The sequence below is a fragment of the Prionailurus viverrinus genome, chromosome E2, assembly GCF_022837055.1.
Source record: "Prionailurus viverrinus isolate Anna chromosome E2, UM_Priviv_1.0, whole genome shotgun sequence".
Classification (NCBI taxonomy): Eukaryota; Metazoa; Chordata; class Mammalia; order Carnivora; family Felidae; genus Prionailurus; species Prionailurus viverrinus.
The window spans coordinates 40,035,308-40,048,622 of NC_062575.1; the positions used below are offsets into that span (position 1 = coordinate 40,035,308).

The 13,315-nt window shown below is 49.7% G+C and overlaps 1 pseudogene; it reads left to right on the plus strand.

Moving 5' to 3' along the window:
* LOC125152552 (40S ribosomal protein S3-like) overlaps nucleotides 1–12,046 on the plus strand; it is a 31,781-nt pseudogene extending 19,735 nt beyond the window's left edge.
* The last annotated feature ends 1,269 nt before the right edge of the window (nucleotides 12,047–13,315 follow it).

The following is a 13,315-nucleotide window of genomic DNA, read 5'->3' on the forward strand; positions in this document are numbered from 1 at the left end:
TGAAGCCTGCTGGGTGGACATGCTCACTGGGTAAACTCTTGTGGCTGAAACACAGGGGATTTCAGAGACATGTAGAAGTGGGAGAATGGGGAATTCTGTTCACTGTTCAGTCATGTTCATCTGCTGATTGCTCTCTGGTCACAGCTCCCCAGGGAGAAAGGCAGCTCCCTGGGTCCCTGGGGCAGAGGTGGGCTGTGATGCCTCTGGTCTAAACTGCATCATTTGGCACAGGGCTGCTCTGCATGACAGGTGACTAATAATGCTTCTCCCCCACAGGAAATGGCTTGTGAGTGTCCAAGTGTCCTACGTGCAGTGCCCAGTTTCAGGTCTGGGGTTAGTGTGGTGGGCAGAGTAGCCCAGTGAATGACCTGGCACCCATCCAGCATGACGTTATCAACAAAGGAGGGTTGATTTTATCCCAAGGGGCCACCTCAGTGGTCTCTAAATGTGCTATTCACACCTCACGGCTGGCCCCAGGGGCCCCGCACATGAGGCTGGTTCTAGCTGGAGGGGAGGCGTAGGCCATTAGGCTTTGGTCTGAACTGCAGCCTTACCACTTAGTGGTGAGCGGTGTGGGCAAGGTCCTTGACTTTGCCCAAGCACACTTCCTGCACCTGAGAAAACTCTTGTGAGGCGTGGGGGGGCTTGTCGACACCTGGGCCCACAGTGAGGCCATCTCCCCATGGCTGCCCCCCGCCCTGGGCTCGGGGCTCCTCTGCCTCCTCCGCAGCTTTGCCTCCAGTACAGCAGGTAGCAGCTGCCCGTGCCAGTGTCTGTAGAGCACGCGTTCTCGGCCTCCCTGCCCGGTTGTGCTTCCTGGACGGCAGGGACCTGGTGTGTCTGGATGCTGTCCTTCTTCCTGCTTTACCACCGAGGGCCCAGCACTGGGCTTTGTGCATGCTTGGTGCTCAGAAGGCATTTGATGAGTGAGTGGTGTATAAATGACTAATAGGAATTCAATCCATGTTAGCAGAAATACCAAACCGCTTTGCTAACTTCCCCCAAACTACCTGCCACCCTTCATCAGCACTTGGCCCGCCAGCAGGGAGAAGGGCCTTTACCTAGTCTTGGGACCAGCCAACCAGGAGAGCGAGGCCCACCCGGCTTAGCGCCTCGAGCCACAGATGCAGGACTGATGATGCCCTCAGAAGCTCACACTGGGCCTCCTCAGGGCCCCATCTGTAGAGGGAGGTCTTTCTGTAAGCAGCTGCAGTGGAGCCCGGAGGCTGCAGGGGCTCCACGCCCCCTGCCTTCTGTGTTGGCCAGTAGATGGGGAGCTAGTGACCAGACCCAGCTCCCTCTCCTGCACATGTGGGCCAGTACTTGGAATCTATGACGCCTGATGAAGGCTGCGTTAGCCAGGCTCCCAATGGGGAGCCAGTCTCTGCCATTTGCAGGAGCCAGGCAACCCTGAAAGCCAGGGCTCTGGAGGCGAGGAATGAGGTTTCGACTTTAAATCTGGCCGTTCTCATGTCACTCCAGCCCCGTTCCCCAGAAATAAGCTGGTCCAGTCTGCCATCTTTCCAGACAGTTCCTGTTGAAGCAGAAATAGTCCAAATTCTAAATGTCTAGACACTGACATATGGGGTTTCTTGATACTGTTTTCATACAGGAAAACTTGCTCTGAAAAACACAGCTACACACAGCCACTCACATACCACCGGCCCCACGCACAAAATCCTGATTTTCAAAATGTTCAGAGCCCTTCCTGAACTTGCCTGAGAGATGATGTCATCAGAGTTTGTTACTGGGGAGTTTTAGAGATCTTTCTTTAAACACACACACGTGCGCAGGCACCCCAACACACACAACACTGACAATTTGTCTTCTCTCATCTTGCCAACAGCAGGGGGTCCGGCCCTTGAATATGTATGGGCCTTTGCTGCATGCTAGAAAATGAGGCACCTGAGTTCATGGGAGCTGTGAACAAAGGGCAGACAGCCCAAGGATGGGAGACAGGTGCCCTAGACAGGGAACCAGGACACGACACCGGGAAGTCTCTTTAGCTCATTTTGTTCATCAGTAAACTGGGAATAGTAGTTCCTTCCTTGCTTGCGAGATGTGAAAATCTCTGCAGGAGATTGGATAAACAGAGGTTGCCGCTGTGACGTTGGAGATGGGAAAGCAGCAAGAATGACCATCTGGGCTCTGGAACGAGCTGTCTGTGCTTGAATCTTGCCTCTGCCCATTGCTAGCTATGTGACCTTGGTGGAGCTACTTAACCTTTCTGTGCCTCTGGCTCCTCAGCTATAAAGTACTGATAACATGAATAGCTGTGACCTCATCAGGTTTTCGTGAGGACCGGATAAGTTCATAGGAGTTGGCTGGTCCATGCGGAGGCGCTGACACCCAGTGCCTGTTGTGCCATAATTACTGCCTCCTCCCAGTAGGGTTCCTCTTTCTACCCAGAGTCTTCTCTAGGACATGGCCCTCAAGCCTGGGCCTCCCAAGGGTCAGGAGAAGCCTGGGCCACTTCCACTTGTGCAAGCGTCCAGTATATTGTCATAACAAAATGCCAAAGCAAGGTTACACAAGTTAAGGTAAACTGAATACATTTACATAAAGCAATTCAGTGGTTTTCAACAGACACACAGAGACTCCCTGGAAACCCTCACTGGACACAGTGGCAACACTATGATGTTCATCAGGAATGGATGGCCTGGGAGAAAAGGTTCTCCTTCCCTTTGCCCTAGCCTGCCCTTAACAGGCCCTGTCTTCGGGTATTCGTATATCCCATAAATAGGAAGAACAGAAATATCCCTGACTTCCAGCCTGGGCAGAGGCAGAGACTAAGGGCTGGGGGGTCCGGAGGATGGCTAGTGCCCAGCTGGGAAGCTGCATTTCCCTGGAGCATGCTAGGGTGCTGGGTGGCTGCAGGGAGGAAGCAGGTGGGGTGCCCTGCACAGCTGTGTGCGGAGGGGCCATGGGGGGGGCAGCCGGAGCAGCCACATCAGGCAGGCCATGGACTTGTTGCTGGACTGGCCTCCTTGGGAAGCACCCCATCCTCCCCAGTCACCCCAGGGTTGTCCAAGAGCCTGGGGAGGATGATTTAAAATGACTTGCAGCTCGGGGCTCCTGGCTGGCTCAGTTCGATAAGCATCCAACTCTTGGTTTCGGCTCAGGTCATGATCTCGCAGTTTGTGAGTTAAAGCCCCACGTTGGGCTCTGCGCTGACTGCATGGAGCCTGCTTGGGATTCCTTCTCTCTCTCTCTCTCTCTCTCTCTCTCTCTGCCCCTCCCCTGCTCACACACTTTCCCTCAAAATAAATAAACAAGCTTAAAAAAAATAAAAAATAAAATAAAACGACCAGCATCTTAAATGACTCTGAAAAGTTTCTATTCCCAGTGTGTCCCCATGCTCCCTGGGATTGAGTGACAGGAGTTCAGTTTTACAAATCTAGCCAACACCCAGCTCCTGTGGTGGCAGGAAGCTCCAGCTTCTACACCTGCTTCCTCCTTGGTTGGCCCTCTCCCTGACTCCCTGGGACCTGGGGTGTTCTCTGTCTGCATGATCTGCTCTACAGGTGTCTTGGGGCTCAGCCAAGAAGTTCCTGGCCGGCAGGGTCAGAATCTGGTTCTCATCTTCTTCCCAGGACCCCCACCTAGCCCCTGGGTTCCTCAATCCTGGATGTGCATGGCTGTCACCTGGGGGATGGGGGTCTTTAAAATGCCAGCACCTGCTTCGGCACCCCCCCACCCCCAATGCAGAACAACAGTGCATGTCACCCCAGTCAGGCCCAGGCGTGCCTCAGTTGCATATTTGACCTGCACGCCCACTACGGAACCTAAACCCAGGCTGGGGGCTGCTTCCAGAAGGGTTCTGAGAAGAGGATTCAGGTCCAGAGAGGTAGCTTTCCAGCGCAGCCACAACAGGAATGCCAGCGGGTGACAGAGACTCTTTGCACCGTGAAGGCTGTGAGTCTGATCAAACAAGATTTAGCTCCAAATCCAGCCTGCTTTACCCAAGTACAACTGTGGGCCAAGTGCTTGTTCGGGCATTATCACCTCCCTCCTTGCCACAACATACCCATCTTTTTGAGTGTATGGGGCCAGAAGGGCTCTATGTTAGAACAGGGAGCATCAGGCTGGCGGGGAATCCATCCCGGCTTGTTCCCAGGGAATTGATCTTTATGCAGAGTGGCTCGAATGCCCATACATCCTTTGGTCCAGCTTGGAGTTTCCTAAACTCGAGCACACATAAGTTTTACTGCGCAGAACTGGGAGCCTGGAACTATACATGCTGTGCCGTGGGTGATTCCGGGGGCCTTCAGGGTAACACTGACGTGTGCAGAACTCTGCGGTGACTGGGGGTGGCAGTCTGACAGCCTGGCTGCAGTGACCTGCCCACCTCCTGCTCCCCATGTCATTTCCACTTGGCTCCCTTCTCTCTCTCTCTCTATCCTCGGCCATCAAGACTTTCTCTTGTCCCTCACCTGGCCAGATTTGTTCACAGCTGCAGCCACAGCACCTACAATTGTGCCTGGGGCAAGGTTGTTTCCTGATGAGCATTTGTTGTTCTTGACAAATGCTGACGATGGCAGGTGCTCCCAGAGCTAACAGTGAATTTGGGTGGATGGACGGGACAGACGGTCAGCTCAGGACCCCTGTGGGAAGTTCTGGGGATGCCCTGCCCCTGCCCTTCAGCATTCGCTGTTCCCTGCATGCAGCTGAGCCCGTGCCTGTCACTCTGCTTGGGGACCCGAGATGGCCTGGCCGAGGGGGCCTGCTGCGCCTGTGTGCAGAACAGGTGGGAAGTGCCAGCTGTTGCAACTCAGGGAATAGCCTCCAGTCGATGACAAAAGAAGCTGTGGATAAATAGCCCAGTTCCCTTGTCCTCCGGATGGGCTGTGTCCCAGGTCCCCGCGGTAGGACTGTGTGCGTTCCTCCACTCTGGACTGGCCTCCTTCCTTCCGCTTCCCTGCCTCACAGTGCCAGCCTCCCATGGACAGTGCCTGGAAGAACCACCCTTGGCTCAGTCTACCCAGCAGCCTTTCAGTGAAGGAGCCACCCAGGGCGAGGGAGGCACCCTGAGGCTCTAATGACTGCTTGTGGGGAGCCCGTCCCTAGGAGGACAGTAGTGACCTGGTGGTTCCCTTTGCTCTAGTGTTGGATCTCAGGTTCCTGGGGAAAGTGACTCCTTTGGCTTCCTGGCTTGGACCCACAGACAAACTGAACAAGGTGAAAAAAGTTGTCATTTGGAAAAGTCTTGTGGCCAAAGGCTGCAGGGGGATGGGGCTTGGGAGAGACGGGGCTGAAATGCCTGGAGAAGCCAGGGAAGCCGCTCCTTCTGGAACAAACTTCCCAGCCCGGACACAGGCGACAGCCACCCGTGGGAGCAAAGAAAGTTTCGCTGCTCCTCCCTCCCAGAGATATTTCCAAGAGCTTTATTTTTCTCGCCAGTTGGCTAAGAAGCAAAAAAGGAACAATAGATTCAAGCTGAAATAATTTGCATTTATGATGAACACAAGGAATATCTACCTTGCATTTTCCTAAAAAAGAAAAATTAAACCCCGTTTTTAATTAACTGATAAACTATTAATCAAATTTTTGCAATGTTAGGTGACACATTATTCATTTAGATAGAATGACTGTGAACTTAAACTAATCAAATCTGATTTGCCCACATAGGCTTGATTGAAATACATTTTAACTAGCATATACAAAGAGAAAATCTTGGATTTCTTACCTAATCTTCAGAGTATACTGCTGAGTTAATAAGGGCAGTTTTTTTTTTTAAATGAGACCACCATTTCTTCATCTGCATATCAAAATCAAGAGGAACTTAATTGCAAAACACATATTCCTGAAATCTAATCATTACACTGCTTTAGGGTATTTTATTGAAGCATGTTAAATTATGGACAGAATATTAATGATGGAGCTAATCAAACCCAATTAGTCACTTCTAACAATAGTCACATAAATATACAAGTCAGGTACTAAAGTACTGTAGATATGATGTAAAATTGTTAAAATATTAAATGTATGGGATATTTATGAAATATCCATGTAGAATTTAAAGCCAAAAATTATCGGATAAGTCCCTTTAAAGAAAACAGGTTTGGCAGTGTCCTACGATATTTGTCTAGAATTCACAAGTTTTCACCTATTCTCCAGGTACATTTGAATCCAGGGGATTAGCGAGTCTATAATCAATCAATCAGCAAATTCTAATAAGATGACTTACCATATTCATGACCCAGTATTTCACTCCTGCATCCAGAGACTTTTTTCAGTCTTTTGTTTTCTGACTTTTTCAAGGCCTGGTGGAAGGGTAGGTCTGGAGTCTCGGGGCCTTGGGAAAGCTGATGGAGGGCTGGATAGAGTGCTCTGGGTCCATGGCGTTTCCTCCCCACCCCCATCCCCATCCCCAGGGCGAAGCCAGGTAGGACAAGGCAGGGAAGCTCCTGTCTGGTGGACCTTCTCCTCCTCCCATTGGTGAGGTGTCAGGAAAGGATGCTAAGAGGCCCAGGGGAGTTCCGGCTATGGCCTATGAGGAGTCTTGGTGGAAGATTCCAAGCCCGGGAGCTGGACCAAAGCAGGTAGGCAGCACCAGATACGGGAATCCCCTCTGCAGAGACCTCCCCCTGCCCTGTTCCCTTCCAAGCGTGGCTGCATGGTCCCAGACCAGCACCCACACAAGCCTGCATGGCAATTTCACCCAAGGCTAGTTCCCAGGGCTTCACTAGTCAAGGAGGCTGTCAAGCTTCACAATTCACTTTACTGGCCCTCGTCCTATCCTAATGTCCCATCCAGACCCCCGCTTTCCCCTCTCCTGTCCCTCTTTCCAGAACGCTGCCCTCCTGCCTCTCATGCTGGAGTCTCAGTTCTGGGCAGACAGTGGTCCTGTGGCACAGGTCCCTGCTCTGGCCAAACATCCCAAGTGACGCAGTAGAGCGATAGTAGCCGCTGTCCCCCCGACCCATGCATCTCCCTGTCTATCTATTGTATAAACCAAGGAGGAGCATGTCCTAGACCCTGTGCTGGACCCTCCCTAAACTCGGGGAGCACAGAAACGAGGCAGAAGTTGTACTGCTTTTTCCTGTACATCACGCATGTTCCTGCTACAGATAATGGCATCTCCATTTTCCTTCAAAGAGCCCCTCTGCCCCCACTTTGAGCCTCTAAGGTTTGGGGGCTGCTCCACTCCCTGGAGTCACAGTGGGCAGATGACCCAGGCCTACCAGTAGTGCTCCACCCCTTCGTCCCTGTGATAGGCTTCCAGGTGGGAATGTGATCTGGATGTAATCTTGGGGGTTTTGCTGGAACTATAAGGCAAGAGAACCCCTTTTCTGCTGGGGCGTCCTGGGAGCAGAGGCTGGGGCCGCAGCACACACAGAGACTAACGCAGAGGAGAGAACAAGTCCCGACGACATTGCTTGAGCTCCCCAATTCCGCTGTGCCCAAAAGTCTAGTTACCTGCGCCAATAAGTCTCCCCTCTTTTTCTTTTTTTTTTTTTCCCTTAGCCAGTTGGAGTTGTGTTTCCTGGCACTTGCAACCCAAAGAGTCACGGTTAATGGACAGGAGAGAAACAGAAGAGGTACAATCTAGACGCTCACATGAGGTAGTGTGCGGTGTCAGCAGCAGGACACGGCCTTGCAGCTTCTGCAGCTTGTGGGACAGGAAGGTGGACAGAAATCAGGCTCTGGTTCTTGACTGACAGGTCACCCCAGGGTGCCCCTTTGTGATTTGTGAGGGAGGACAAGTGGAGTAAACGTGGTCACCCTGCGAGAGAGGGGGTCATGGTGTGGACACATTGAGCATCATTGTGGCATCCAGGGCCCGGCATGTGGCTCAATGAACAGTTGCAGGTGTGCACAGGTTGATATATTCTAGCAAGTTTACATGCCAGACTAGTACTGAAGATACAAGCTCCTTCTGGCAAGAATCCCCTTCTTGCCTGGTACCCATGGCTCTCCCCGGATGGCCCCAGGCATACTCCTGCTGTGGTTGCACCTCTGAGTTTATGAGTGCCCGAGCACCTTCCCCAGACTCTGGAACCCTCCATCCCTCTGTCTTCTCCTTCCGTGAGGCCCAGAAGGACACCTCCTCCATGAAGGTGCCCTTGGATCTAACTTGTTTTTATGGATCTCTCATAACCCATGCCTTGGAGTGGGAAGGGGAAAACTTGGGGCAGATGCGACATCCACGTTTGGGTGGAGGCAGCAGCGGAGACTGAGGGTTGGACTAAAGATGCAGAGTTAAAAATAAAGAGCTTAGCAGAAGCCAACCACCTCCACCAGAGATGAGCAGGGGAATTTGCAGCAGGGCCATGGGACTCCTCACAGGACATGGAGTTGTGTTCACATCATGCACTTCTTTGTTTCTTTTTAAGTATTTAAAAATGTTTATTTTTGAGAGAGAGATAGAATGCGAGCGAGGGAAGGGCAGAGAGAAAAGGAGGCACAGAATCTGAAGCACACTCTGGGCTCTGAGCTGTCAGCGTAGAGACCGACTCGGGACTCGAAGCCATGAACCATGAGAGCATGACCTCAGCCAAAGTTGGACACTCAACCGACTAAGCCACCCAAGTGCCCCTCACTTCATGCACTTCTAATCTCTATGGACAGGGTGATGCCCTTGACCTGAGTGTAGGCCTGCAACCCAGGTCTCCTACCAGACCATGAGCCCCCAAGGGCAGGCAAGGAGCTGGCCTGTTTCTATCGGCCTTCTGGTGACATCAGGACTGTTGGTTGGTGGACAACTCCAGACTCTGAGAACTTTCCGAAGGCTCTGAGACCCCAGTCTCATGTTTCCTAAACCAGGCTCTAATTGAGATTTAGTCTGGGGTCAGCATGTGGCCTACATTTGTGGGCCATTGGTACAACTTCACACCAGGCTAAGTTGCCTTTTTGTTTGTGTATTTTTGAATAATTTTTAAAAATCAGATAATAATAATAAATTCATAAAAATCATAAACACCAGTTAACATTTTTCTTTTTGCCATTTCTGTCTCACACATAGACGCCTGATGCCAGGCACCGTGTGATTTCTAGGTAGTGAGTGTCCTTCTTCATGTTTCCTTGGCCACATGTGTAAGCATCTCTAGGAATCATCCAGAAGTGCCATAGCACCTTTGCCTTTGTTCTTTATTGCCAAATTTACATTCCCACCACAATGTGTGAGGGTTTCCCCAGACCTTCTCTGACCCATGGTATCATTAGGCTTAAATGTTTTTTCTTATCTCATGGGTATGAAATAGTAGCTCATGGTTGCTTTAATGTGTATCTTCCTAATTGCTAGAAGCCCCATGTGCCTTTTCAGGCAACTTTTAATCCACCCCATCATCACGCTGGTCTCCTCCCTCCCAAGACTGGGCTCCTGTAGGAGGCACAGCTGCTGTGGGTTTCAGGTAAGCAACTTAGCCTCCATGTCCTTGTCTGTGAAAAGGACAAAACAATGGCTAATTCATGAGATTTAGACAATGCAGACCAGCTATTTCAGCCTCGTAGGGTTCAAAGCTGATGAGTGGACCACAGTCTGTCTTACTTCTGCAAGGAATCAGGCCTGGGGTGACACTCTCATTTTTGTCAAGAGGAAGGGAATCTGCATTGATGAGTCCAGGGTGCCATTTCAATTCAAGCAGAGCTTCTCTGAAGCTGGGGTAACAGAGAAAAGTGAACCTTCTCCCTGCAGGAAGCTGGGGAGGAGGACGTGGGCAAGGAGGAGGAGAGCAGGAGCCACATTCAGAGTCCCATTTTTGGGGGTTGGAGAACCTGTGTGCTTCAAGGTCCCCTGCTCCCTGTTGGCAGGCCTCCATCTGTTCTTCATATAGCCCAGGCAAGTGGTCTTTCCTACCTGGGGGCCTTGGCAGACGTATGAAGGGGAAGCAGAGCCCAGGGTCAGGTCAGGCTGACACCACCAAAAGGAAGCATCTGTTGTGGGAGACATACCTGACAGATGATTTATTTCTGCCCTAAGTTCCCCAACGGCCCAGCCTTATCTCTGCTTTGCAAGGCCTCCCAGGCCCCAAGGCAGAAGAACTCTGCTTCACTCAAGGCAGCAGAGAACCATCTAGGGGACTGCCTGAATTTCCTAGAAAATTTTTCTGGGCACATCCCGAAGCAACCTGTTAGCCATCAAGGCACCAACAAATTACCTGACCTTTTCATCTACCCGAAAAGCAGTAGCAAATCACCTTCAAAGGCACTCATTTCAGAGGTACAATTTGATGAGTTTTGGCAAATACGTACACTTGTCTAACCAGACCTAAACCTTCCAAAATGCATGATTTCTATGGGCTTTGATCCAATTAGTTGAAAACATGAAATTGCAGTTTTTCCCAATCAGTGAGCAAGAACACTGACCCACATCAGGGAAGACCAGCATTCCCTGGCTGGGTTTTAACAGAAACTATAGTTGGTAGACAGACTGGAAAGTGAGCACATGATTTAGTGATGCCTGTTCCCCATTTGGATTCGCATAGCTTTCTGAAGTGCCTTTTTAGTTATCAAAACCATGAAGCCAAGTATCAGGAACCAGGCTTCCGAATTGCTGCCTCACAAATTGTTCATCAAGATTTTCGAAAATAATGAAGAACAATTAATCACATTGGCACTCACTAGGAATATCATAATTAATATTTGGGTGAGAGCAAAACGATTGTGTTAATACATATATTATTTTAAATGTTATTTATCTTGTCTTTGTAAAATGTGTATTTTGTGTGTGTCTTGTTACAAATGAATGAAATAGTACCATAGGATACAGCAGACCCAGAGACAAGGACCTGGGTACGGGTTGGTTGTTCATCTGGGAGGTGTTTTCAGGAAGTGGGAGGGAGGCCATGGGGTAGGGAGACAGAGAAGGATGCAGTAGTAATGGGTTGGCTCACTCCCACAGAGGCTGTGTGAGGCTTCATGAAGAATGCATTCCAAGCATCCCATAGAGAGATGGGGAAGTTGGGAAATTGTCCTTTGGGACACTTTCCTTCTTTGGTTGAGAGTTGCTCTTGGGATGTTAACTTTTTGCCACTTTCAGGCTCCCCAAAAGCTTGGGTGGTGCTGGAAAAGCCTTTAGTCTGACAACCCTTGGTGGTGGAAGCTGTCATCTGTGTGGGAAGGAACTACCCTAACTGTTGCCAAACTCAGCCATGGGCTGAGGAGATACAGGGTGGCCATCTACAGTGTTCGCTAAAAGCTCTGTCTGCACTTGTAAATATCTGACTGAAAACATGCATCTAAAACTGACTGGAGATCACTAACCCGGAGACTGTTCAGAAGGCCATGATCAACCAGTGACTGGGAACCACTGGTCTTTGAATCCAAACTCCACCCTTGTTATTAACAGTGAGCGCATGCCTTTGCTTTAGGTGGCACACGGCAGCAAGATGGCAGGACAAATTTCCAAGAAGAGGAAGTTTGCGGAAGATGGCATCTTCAAAGTTAAACTGAATGGGTTTCTCACTCGGGAGCTGACTGAAGATAGCCATTCTATAGGTGAGGTCTGAGTTACACCAACCAGGACAGAAATCATTATCTTGGTCACCAGGATGCAGAATGTTCTTGGGCCAGTGGATCCAGGAATTGAGTGTTGTGGTTCAGAAGAGGTTTGGTTTCTCTGAGGTCAGTGCAGAGCTTTATGCTGAAAAGGTGGCCACAAGAGGTCTGTGTGCTATCACCCAGGCAGAGTCTCCACCTACAAACTCCTAGGAGGCCTTGCGGTGCGGAGGCCTTGCGGTGCTGTGGCGTCCACTCATCACGGAGAGTGGGGCCAAAGGCTGTGAGGTTGAGGGTTGTGGGAAACTCCGAGGACAGAGGACTAAATCCATGAATTTTGTGGATAGCCCGATGATTCACAGGGGGAACCCTGTTAACTAGTACTTTCACACTGCATGTGCTGCTGAGTCAGGGTATGCTGGGCGTCAAAGTGAAGACTGTTTTTCCCTGGGACCCAAGTGGTAAGACTGGCCCTAAGAAGCCCCTGCCTGATCACGTGAGCATTGTGGAACCCAAAGATGAGACACTACCTACCGCTCCCCTCTTGGAACAGAAGGGTGGGAAACCAGAGTCACCTGCTATGCCACGGCCAGTGCCCATAGTGTAACAGGGTCTTGTTGGCAGCCGGATCTGGAGTCTGGATATGGCTTTGTAAATACTTTTAATAAAATCTTTAAAAAAGAAAAAAAAAAGTGAAAGCACACCTGTCCTTCCTGGCCACAATCCACCCCGTTCCCTTGGCACCTAGCCCAGATTATTTTATGGGTGAACTCAGTTAAATCGTTAAGGAACAGACAATAACCATGCTGCTTAAACTGTCCCGGAGCACGAAAAAAGACCTACTATGTTCCTAGACAGAAAAGCTCGCTATTGAAATTATGGTCATTCCCTTTGTATTACTCGTCAGATTTAATGTCATTCTAATCAAATGAAGAGAAAGTTGTTTTGTCAAAATTGTTATGCCTTTCTTTTAAACCCTCTTGAAAGGCACCCCTTAATGCCTTTGATTTCTATTTTTTTAAATTTTTTAAAAGTTTAATTACTTTTGAGAGAGACAGAGCATGAACAGGGGAAGGGCAGAGAGAGAGGAAGATATAGAATCTGAAGCAGGCTCCAGGCTCTGAGCTGTCAGCACAGAGCCCGACACGGGGCTTGAACTCATGAACTGAGAAATCATGATCTGAACCAAAGTTGGATGCTTCACTGACTGAGCCACCCAGGAGCCCCTGAATTCTATTTTTAATCCACTTAATTCAGGTATAATTTCCATACCCACAAAAAATACTTTAAGCATCCACTTAAAGCATACAATTTGATGAGGTTGGCAGATGTATGCACCTCTGAAAGTGGCCCCACAGTTGAGACAGAATATTTCCATCACCTCCAAAGGTTTCCTCGTGCCCCTTTCTCTCCACCCTTCCCTCTCTCGGCCACAATCCCAGCAACCACTGATCCATTTTCTGTTATCAGGGATCAACTTGCTTTTTCTAGATTTTACATAAGTGGAATTATGCAGTATGTGTCTGGCATCTTTTATGTGGCACAATTATTTTGACATTTGTCCATGTGGTTTGTTCATGTTCATGACCAGGTAGTTTTCCATTGCACAGATATACCACATTTTGTTCCCCTGTTATATCATGTATGTTGCTTCCAGGTTTTGACTGTTGCAAAGAAACAGTGAATATCTGTGTACAAGTCTTTGTGGGCATGGATCAGTTTTCTATTGCTACTGAAACAAATTACCAGAAATTTAGGGCTCAAAACATTAGTAGCCATTTGCTATCTCACAATTCTGTATGTCAGAGGTCTGGGTACAGAATTGCTCATTGGGACCCTCTGCTTAGGGTTTCCAAGGCTGAAGTCAAGGTGTTGG